Source organism: Dermacentor variabilis, chromosome 7, assembly GCF_050947875.1.
Source record: "Dermacentor variabilis isolate Ectoservices chromosome 7, ASM5094787v1, whole genome shotgun sequence".
In the NCBI taxonomy this organism is placed as follows: Eukaryota; Metazoa; Arthropoda; class Arachnida; order Ixodida; family Ixodidae; genus Dermacentor; species Dermacentor variabilis.
The window spans coordinates 135,663,591-135,673,441 of NC_134574.1; positions in this window are offsets into that span (position 1 = coordinate 135,663,591).

The window sequence follows — 9,851 nt, forward strand, 5'->3', positions numbered from 1 at the left end:
AGCGCAATCTCCCAGGAGGAAGGTGGAGGTCAAGGAAAAGAGGAGTAACTGGGAGGGTGTGGGCACTCCCAGGTGAAATGATATAGTGTGGGTATTCATTATAAAATATGAAGACGCCAAATGAGCAGACACACACAAGAGAAGAAAACGGGACAGGGCGCCTGTGAAATTAGTAATCATGGAATAATTAATAGCTAATATTGGAAGATCTCTTGTGTGTGTCTGTTTATTTGGCGTCTTCATATTTTATAATGAATAGCTACCAACTAGCCCAACAAGAAGTGCTTTTATAATATACTGTGGGCTTTGCTCCACAATAGGGACTGTATGAGGGATATTATGTGGGGTGGAAGAGGTGAAGATAAAAGAGGCAGGGAACTGAATTAGGCTGAAGCTGTCGCCACGCGACGCCATCTTCCATTTATGCGATGGAGAGCAAGGACGTCACTACTTGCGCAGCCAATTGCGCACCTCACTTTCTCCTTTTCTTTTTTTGCGCATGCGCATAAGGTCGTGCCGGAGGAGCTTTTCACGTACAGGCGACAGACGCACCGACAGACCGGCGAACGAATCGGCTAGCCATAATTAGTTGCGCTGTAAAATCGGGCTCTCTGTAATAAAAGGCACGCTCTGTATGAAGCGGCCACTACGCTGTTGTGCTTTCCGTCAGGCAAAGTAAGGAGCGCGAGGAAGTGTCAGCGCACAGGTTAAGGGGACTATTATTCAGAAGAGACTGAACTCGATTGAATGCGGGGTTTATGTGTATCGCGCGCATTGGTTGAATGCCTGCGCCTTCTTATGTCAAGTGTGCCGAAAATAAAAAAAATGTTAGATACCCACGTTGTTCTCCTAACACACGAAGTATGCTTTAGCGGAACGTGCACTTAAACTGCGAAAGCTATCGGAATGGATGCTGTAATATTTATGCAGATATGTCTTCTCACGTATAGGTGTACATGTTTTTCAGAATAGAATAATTTACTTACAATACAGGTACAATACAAAATGTGCAACAAAGTTTCAGCTGCTAGCTTTTAACACCTATTGAGTACATATATATACGAAGCTCTGAAAATAAAAACCAACAAAAAAACAGCAACAATATATGCAGACATAGGTGGGCAGTACTTTGTGCCTAGAAATTTTAAAACATCAAACAGCCATGAGCTTGAATGAACTTCATGCGTTTGTGACAAATGAATACTCGGCCTTCCAGTTTGGCTTCTCTTCGTTCATTAGAATAGTTCCATTTAAAATCAAGATTAGGCAAATTAGTCCACATGTTCAATATCACAAACAGAACAAACAGAAGTCATCACACTTAGTCTAAGATCATACTTTCCCAAGTGCTGCAATAAAATTCACAGTAGTTAAGCTATCTAAGAAGAACTTAAAAAGATAAGTGCTCGTAGGGATATTGAAAAGATAGCTGGCCACGACTAGTGTGAAAAAAAGAGAGAATGAAAATGCAGCGCAAGAATCCACGTATTTGGTCTAAAGCATCTGCAGCGAAGACAACGATTATATCCACCACCTAATTCACTTTAATAGGAAGCCTTTGCTCAGATGCTCATATCTAAATACATGTAAAAGGAGAATTCGTTTTTCTCGGCAACCACTGCATTAAATTTGGCGAGGTTTATTGGATTGAAAGAAAAACCTATAATCTAGTGACTGCTGGTTTCCAATTTTTTATTTATGCCGTCCTTTTTTTATTAAATAATGGTAAAAATTGAATATTTTCAGAAAACGAAACTATCTAGTTTACAACTCCGTAACTCAGCGAGGAAAAATTATATCACAATTCTGTGAATTGCATCTAATGGTACCTTTACAGCGGACAAAACTGATATGTTACATATGAATCTAAAAAATTACTAATATGGGAATACAGCTTTTGCAGAATCCTTGTACACAAATTAACAAATCTACCTAAGCTATAAGATGGCATGAAATTTGTCCGCTTTCAATGATCTAATGGGTGCCGTTTACAGAACCGCACTATCTGTTCTTGATTCAGAACTAGTTTTTATAAACTTCGTGCTTCTATATTTATTTAGCTTTCAAATTTGTGAAAATCCTTTTCATAAAATTTTGTCCCTAATTCAGCATTCCGCTTGCAGCATTCACTAGAATTTAACTTTGTTTCTCAAATGCGATAAATTTGATGAAAATCGGTGCAGGGGTATCTCAGAAAAACGTTTTTGCGTTTTGCATGTGCTCGAATAGGCCGCGTTGGAGTTGGGCCCGAGCTAAAGCTTCCTCTTAAACCAATGCTAGCAAGAGAAACTATCTGCAAGTTTCTCTTTACAGAGCTTAAGATGTCGCGTCAAAATTCGAGAGAAAATCGGAATTAGCTAATATCCAGCCTATACCAGTATGTGACAAATCGCCAGCCTTTACAACAAAATATTCTAATGCCATCTCGGACATCAACATCCTATGAAAATACCACCAAATAATATCAAGTATCGAACGCTTGACAAAAGCGTCGCCGGAGGTACCAAGGGTTGCCTGTCGCCGCAACAGAAAACTTAAAGACATGTTAGTGCATGCAGAAGTCAGCAAACATCATTTCCCTATCATAAAAGCATGTTGTTGCCCCAGTTGCAAAACATGCAGGCATCTTCAAAGTGACATTAAAATTAAAAGCGGTGAAAATTAGCTTTTCTTGTACAAGTTCGGGAGCGACATATATGTTTGAATGTTCCTTCAATAAGAAATATTATATCGGTGAAACAGGACAATCGATCAACGTCAGATTAAAGGGACATCGCGCAAACATAGCTAAAAAGCTTCCCGAAGCCGGAGCCAAGCATTTCAACGAACCAGGTGATAACTTTGGTGAACTTAAACAGTCAAATTTTCGTTCTGAACGACACAGAAAATGCAAATAAACATACCTTATCTATATGTTCAAGACATTTCGACCAATAGACATAAATGTTTCAAAGTGGGCCTGAGAAACCCTTCCTTATGCTAAATTTCAAGCTATAGGCAACGAGGCTTAGTTTAGCAGCTTAGTGTTTTTCTTCTCTTCTTTCTTTCCTTTTTTTTCTTGTATTTATATATTTATTCCATCTTAGTAATTTTTTCACGACCACCGTTTTCTGCCGCTCTTTCTATTATTTATTTCATTCATGTGGGGAGTACTAGTATTTACGCGGCTATACACATCGTTTTAACAAGATTGCCGCACAGTGAACTTTACTTCCCAACGTACACCCGCTATCGCTATAGGTACATGCCTGGTTTGCACAACGGTGTAAATAACGAAGACCAACACCTTGAAGGCCGAAACCTTCATGCGTTGTGGAATCCTAAAGAAAACTCTACAATAATATCCGAGATAAGCCACTATCTGATTCATGCAAAGGCACTTCAGCTGTGAAGTTATAGCTACAAGTGAATCAATCACACGCATTTGGCGAGATGTCAGTGTACAGGTGGACGAGCCAACAGCGCCGCTTTCTTAATTTTCATCATAACGACGGTTTCGTCATAATTAAACAAATACAAGTTCAGACTGCCTCCCCGTAAACATATTGACTGGAAATCTTAGCGCGAAAAAAGCACACAAAGACTACGGTAGCCCTCACCTGCTCCACGTGTGCTTGTGTAACACATTCGCACTTTGTTTTCCAGTCGACGTATCAAACCAACTAGCCCAACAGTTGGTGGTTCCGAAGTATCCTTCTCATAAACAGGTATAACACATGAAAAAGTCACACTTATTTTTCTTTTTTTTTTGCACATTCAGGCTCGACTATTACCACATCACTGCAGATTGTCCCAATTAAACAAGGACAAATGCAATTTTGACGCCCTTAAACATTAGATATGCGGGCGTAGTCCCCTCCCCCACAAAAACAGAAAACGACACAATTACAGAAAACATAGTTAAACAATAGTAATAAAAATGCACTTCGTAGTTTGAAGTTTTTCTTGTAGCGCAATAAACACGAGAACGTACAAGTGAAAACAGACGCAGAGGCGCTTTTTCTCTTCTACGTCCTCGTGTTTGTTGCTCTACAAGAAAAGCTTCAAAATGTTACGCCAACAAGCCAGAATATCTACACTAATGCACTTCGTAGCTGCACAACAGAGACTGCATTTTGTTCTATCGCACTTGTTCTTCAATCTCTTTTATCACCATGACCCTCGTCTAGTTTCTGCTTATTCTATTTGCAGGCCGTCATAGGATTGCTTCAACAATGTAAACTGTTCACAAAGAAAACGCATTCAGGGGGAACTTCGAAGAGCATTTTATGTCGGTGTGAACGTCCCCTTTTCGAACATATTTTAGTCTACAAGGTCATACGCGGCAGTACTTTTTATCATACAATGGCGGCAATCGCTGAACAGATGGTTTCACCGCATGTGCGACACCTCTCATTATCGTGCAGCAATGAAACTTCGTACCAGCTTGATTTTCCTTGCCTTCTGGTTTACCTGTGCACAGGGTATGTGAGCATTTGTAGCAAACTAAGTAGTTTGCGCGATAGAACATTTTAAGCGCGGTCCTTCTCTCTTTTTTTTTCATTCATAGAACACACGTTAGGTTTCATGGATTCTGTCGCCTCTTAGTAGACTTTCTTCACAGCATTCTCACTGAGCGCAAACTGTGTAACAGCGTATTAGGCTTATAAATGTTGTGTAGAACAGTCACAGTTTTTCCTATTGTCATCGCTGAGCAGGACATCATTGAAACACTTGCCTAACCCTGCATGTAGGCAGAGTAGCGTTAAAAATGTTCTTCAAATTGCAAATTTGCTTACACCAATTTTTACTTCCCTGTTTGTGTTGTTCATGATTTCGGCTGCATCTGATGTGGTATTTTCTGCATTTAGGCTTCTTCTTTTTCAGGTTCGGTGGATCGTTAGAACTATATGGCCAAAACTTCAACTGCAGCTGATGCCACTAGCGAAAAAACACATACCTAGTACTATTTAAGCGCAGACTTTACAAAAGCCACGAAGGGACACGAACCGGACAGGCGCTAACTTCCAAATAACGTTGAATGCGAGATCTCGTGAATATATCTAGAAAAAACACAAAAATAAGCAGCAAAGACAAGAACAAAGATAACTAATCATTTGATCGTACCGTGCAACATGTGTGCGTAACAAGCGATTTTCACCAACTGCCAGCAAGGAAATTTATTTCTTTGGCAGGTAACAAAAAAGATGGGGAGCTGACGCATTCATAAATATTCCTACTCCTTGCTGTAGGTTCCACGATCTCGCACGTGTACCGATCTTTACCAACTGGCCCAACCAACTACCATAACCAGCAAGCCATAACCAAAATATTTCTCTGAAAGCTTAGCTTCTTAGCCGACCCTCATCGCTTTTGCGTGGCGGTCTGCTGTGTCGCTCAGAATCTCTGAGGATGTATTTATAGATGTATGTAGCAAATTTTGCATGATTGCACATAATGCAAAGTTACTGGACGCCGTGCAGCAGAGATGGCGCGGGGTGGAAGGTAAAATGCGTGAGCGCGCATATGCGGTCTGACATGTGTATGTCTCCAGGCCTACATCCTTTTGCCGTAATTGTCACTTCATCGCCCAAACTCCGCTGTTATCACTGCTTCGTTTCATGTTGTCGTCATCCTTCTGCCGATTTCTCTCAGTTGCTGTCATTGCGTTGTCATTTCGTTGAGATCACGCCTGCGTTGCCACGCAGTCATCATAGTTCTATCGTCGTCCTTCCATGATCATTCTGCCGACGGCATCACTCGATCATCGTCATAGATTCTTCATTACGTTGCTGCAATGATGCCATCATCATAATGCCACGGTTCGTCATTGCGTCGTCATCAAACAGTCGTGGTGATACATTTGTTGTTATCTCGTCATCGCAGTTCTCTCTGTCGTTGTCTTTGCTGCCTTTTAACTGTTATGTCACAGTCCCGTCTTCCATTCCATCACACATCCCACAGTTGTCATCATGCTGCCACGTTTGTTCCATTGTTCACATTTGTCAGGTATTCCAGTGTCCTCCTTGCACTGTGAAGCCGGCATCGCCACTCCATAACCCTCATGTCGTTGTCGTTATGGTGGGGTCATGCAATCATGTTCATGAATTCGTGCTCATTCCGTCGCCTTCACTGCACCGTCGACATCAGGCGACGGCATGCAGTCATCGTTGTTCGTTCCATTATCGTCCTAATCATGTACAAATATTTTCATTGTGATCGTGCCATTGTCGTCATATCTTCATACTCAAGCCATCGTCGCCACAATGCCTTTATACAGTCGTCATCTTGTCTAGGTGGTCATGTCATCATCGATATGCCATCATGGTCGTGCCGTCGTGGTCGCCCCACTATCGATGCCTTAGCTCTCATTCCAGCGTCGCCCTCCCGTTGTCATCAGGCCGTCGTCTTCGCAGCGTCTTCATCCTACAGTCGATGTCATTCCATCGTCCTCACACCAAAGTCATTATTGCAGCATTCTTATCCCATTGTCGCCTTGCCAGCATCGTCAGGCCGTCCTCGTGATACCGTCAGCATTATTCGAACGTCATTATCACATTGTCGCCATACCATCGTCATCATACCGCAGTTCCGTTTTATCTTGTGAACTCTACTCATTCGTGTTCGTGCTCTTGTAGTTATAGTGTCATTAGTCTAGCGCTATCATATCACTTATTTCGTCGCCAATATGGAGTCGTGCTCATGCCGCCATTTTCATGTTATCAGAGTCCTTTATTCATGATTTCATTGTCTCCCACTCTGCATGCGCCTGATATGGCGTTTATATTTTGCCATAGTGTGTAAAAATGTAGTGTTAGAACAAGAACTACATACACTTAAATTGTTGTGAACAAAAATTAAAAAAGATCACAAGCTGTACAGGAGTTATCTTTCGCATCGGCGTAAGTTGCACAGAATGCCATTAACCATTTTACTGACAATTCGATTGATATTGATTAAACCACGCGCATAGCACCTGCATAATTTTATTCCCTGTACATTTGCAGTCCTACTTTATGGTATGGAACATTTAGCAACGGTTAACCATGTAAGCTACTGCGTGAACTGCGTGGCATTGTCACTGCGATGCCACTGTTGGCACTGGTTTTCTCGATACTATAGACGTTTCTTTCTGCCAACCGCGCTATTGTTAAGCGCACTGTCTGTTCTGGGTATGTACAACGTTCGAGGGTTATTATTGTCAAATTCGCCTTCTAAACGACGCTTATTGCGCATCCAAGGAGCGATGCTTTTTAGACGAGCATGACGAGAAAGAGTTGAACGATATTATGCCGCGATCTTGCCAAGAACAATTTCTGATGCGCCGATTTTCATGCTTGTTGAATGACATGTTAATTGTTTTAAACGACAGAATACATGCTTACTATCTGTGTGAAGTCCAAGGCCCTGCACTGTTTTTGCACAGTAGCTACGATGAACTATGCATATTTGAGGAATGCTTTATTCGGAATGAATGAATACATTCTGGGGTTTTACATTCCAAAACTACGGTTTGGTTATCAGACACATTATAGTGGGTGACTCCGGATCAATTCTGACCCCCAGAGGATATTTAACGTGCCCCAATGCACGGGACACCAACGTTTCTTGCATTTCGCCCCCATTGAGACGTGGCCGCCACAGCCAGGATTTGTTCTGCTTTATTGTTTAGTGCTTTAATGCTTTATTGTGCGACACTGTCTGTGGCGGCAATAATGAAATTTGCTAATCAGGTCCACTTGCTTTTACAAGTTTCTGTAATGAATACTATGAAAGCGAGAAAAAATGTGTGATGACTCTGTATGTACCACGTCAGTCTTCTAAATGCACACCACTTCAGTGGCGTAAATTCAGATCAAAGTGAAGGCTGTTGTGAATGGATGGATTGAAGAAGTTATTCATCGTCAGAAGGTTGGGAGATAAGCTTTCTTTTTTTTTCATGCGGCCGCATCCTTGAAGCTGGCGATCAAAAAGAGCTCTGACGAAGTGAAAAATTATTATTGTGTGCTGTCCATGCCAACGGCTGTCATCAGCGTACCTGAATGGAGGGATGAACGGACCAGGCAAACCAATATTAGAGCAATTAAGCTCGGTCGCAGGGAAAGGAGTTTTCAATCGTGACATCTTTATTGGGAGGTACTTCCTTTGGCGGGCTGCAAGTGTATTCGGCATGGTGTGTGCTTAACCGTTGCTTTTACGAAACATATACCAAAATATGAAAGTCACCTGTGATGGTTTCTGGGCTAGTAAATGTCTTACAATGTCGATTTTTCTTTCAGGAATCAAGACGTTTAGAAAAGGCCAATTTCAAGAGGGTATCATACTTCTTCAATCTCAATTATATTTTCATGCAATTTGCATGAACTAATGCAAGCTAAAAGTAATCACTTTATTTAAAATTGTTGCAGAGGGCATGCTAAGATGAAGGGAATAGAACGTAGCAATTACAATAACCAGGAAGTAACCAAGCATGTATAGCATCTTTCTGACGTGTTTATTCAGATTGGAAGCTCCAGTTGCAGAATACAAGCATTACCACAAGAAACTGAAGAAGGAGCGTTAGGAATAAAGGGTTTCTAAAAAACAGAACAAACTATACAGGCAATAGAAGAGGTCATGAGATTTAATGGTTGAGACATCAGTCCTGAAGGCAAACTGAATCCAAAAATGTGTCGTTATCGTGAAAATTTAAACGAGTAATAAATCCTTCTCATGGAAAGGCACCCGGCATCTGGAAGTGTCTGGAGTAATTTTTTAGTATAAGCAGCCCGATTTTTGATGCCATCTAGAAATTTGGTATTGCTCGTTCAGGGTCCAGCGCAAAAATTGTGTAATGCAATGACAAAATAAGAAAAGAAAGATATTGGCGTGGTTTTTTGGTTTCTCGTTGCAGTAAGTTTATCGCGAGGTCTGTGAAATCTGCTAAGAAATTTTCGTGCCACCGGCTTTCTACAAAACAACAACAAAATCCCCGTATGTAAACGTAAACCGGTAATACTTGTGCTACTGTTCCCTAAACGCATGGAGCGATACATTGCAATCAGGACTAAGGTCATAGTTATTTAAATCCGGTGGCCACTATTTGGTTTTACAAACAAACTAAAAAGTGCAAGCAATGTCGCACTGTGTGAAACTATCTTAATGCATTCCGTGGTGACGGAGAAGTTTATGACAGAGAAGATGGCACGTACCCACATGACGGCATCTACAGAAGAGAAGCATGAAGGTGTACCCTTACGCTTCATGCGGCTACGTATAAACGACATAGCTAACAGTTTGATATATCAGTCACATTATCTCCCCTCGAGAGGGAAGGGAAGGCTTCGCTGAGCAAGGAATAATATTAAACACTGAATATAGTGCATCAAACGAAAGGTCTACTAACTCTATCCCGAAGGAACGGCGATGACAATCACTGGTGGCTGGTTAACAAAACTTCATTGCGAATAGGAAAAAAAAACGAAAGCTATTGCTTCAGGCGCTCGGATACCCTAAGATGCTTGACAAAGCATGTGTCGCAGAAGGAAGTCAGTGATCTCGGAAGAGTGGCAGAGTGCGGAAAGATTGTCACTGCATAGAAAACCGGATGAGCAGCAATATGCCGACTCATATTGCAAAGATTGCTGCTGGACGCGAGACAAAGGGAAACCTGCAAGTGTACTCCGACTACCTTGAAGGGCGAATGGCGACAACGTAAGTGTTGCAGAGCCCTAACGTGGGCAAAAGTGGGCCGGTTAAGGTGTTAAACGAACACGCAAGGAAGTGACATTTTGCAGCGCCTAGAGGGAGGCCACGCAAAGAAAACAAAGTTCGCGTCGTGTTGTCGGATTCATGTCAGCTCAGATGACCAGCCATCGAATCGCCGTAGAACG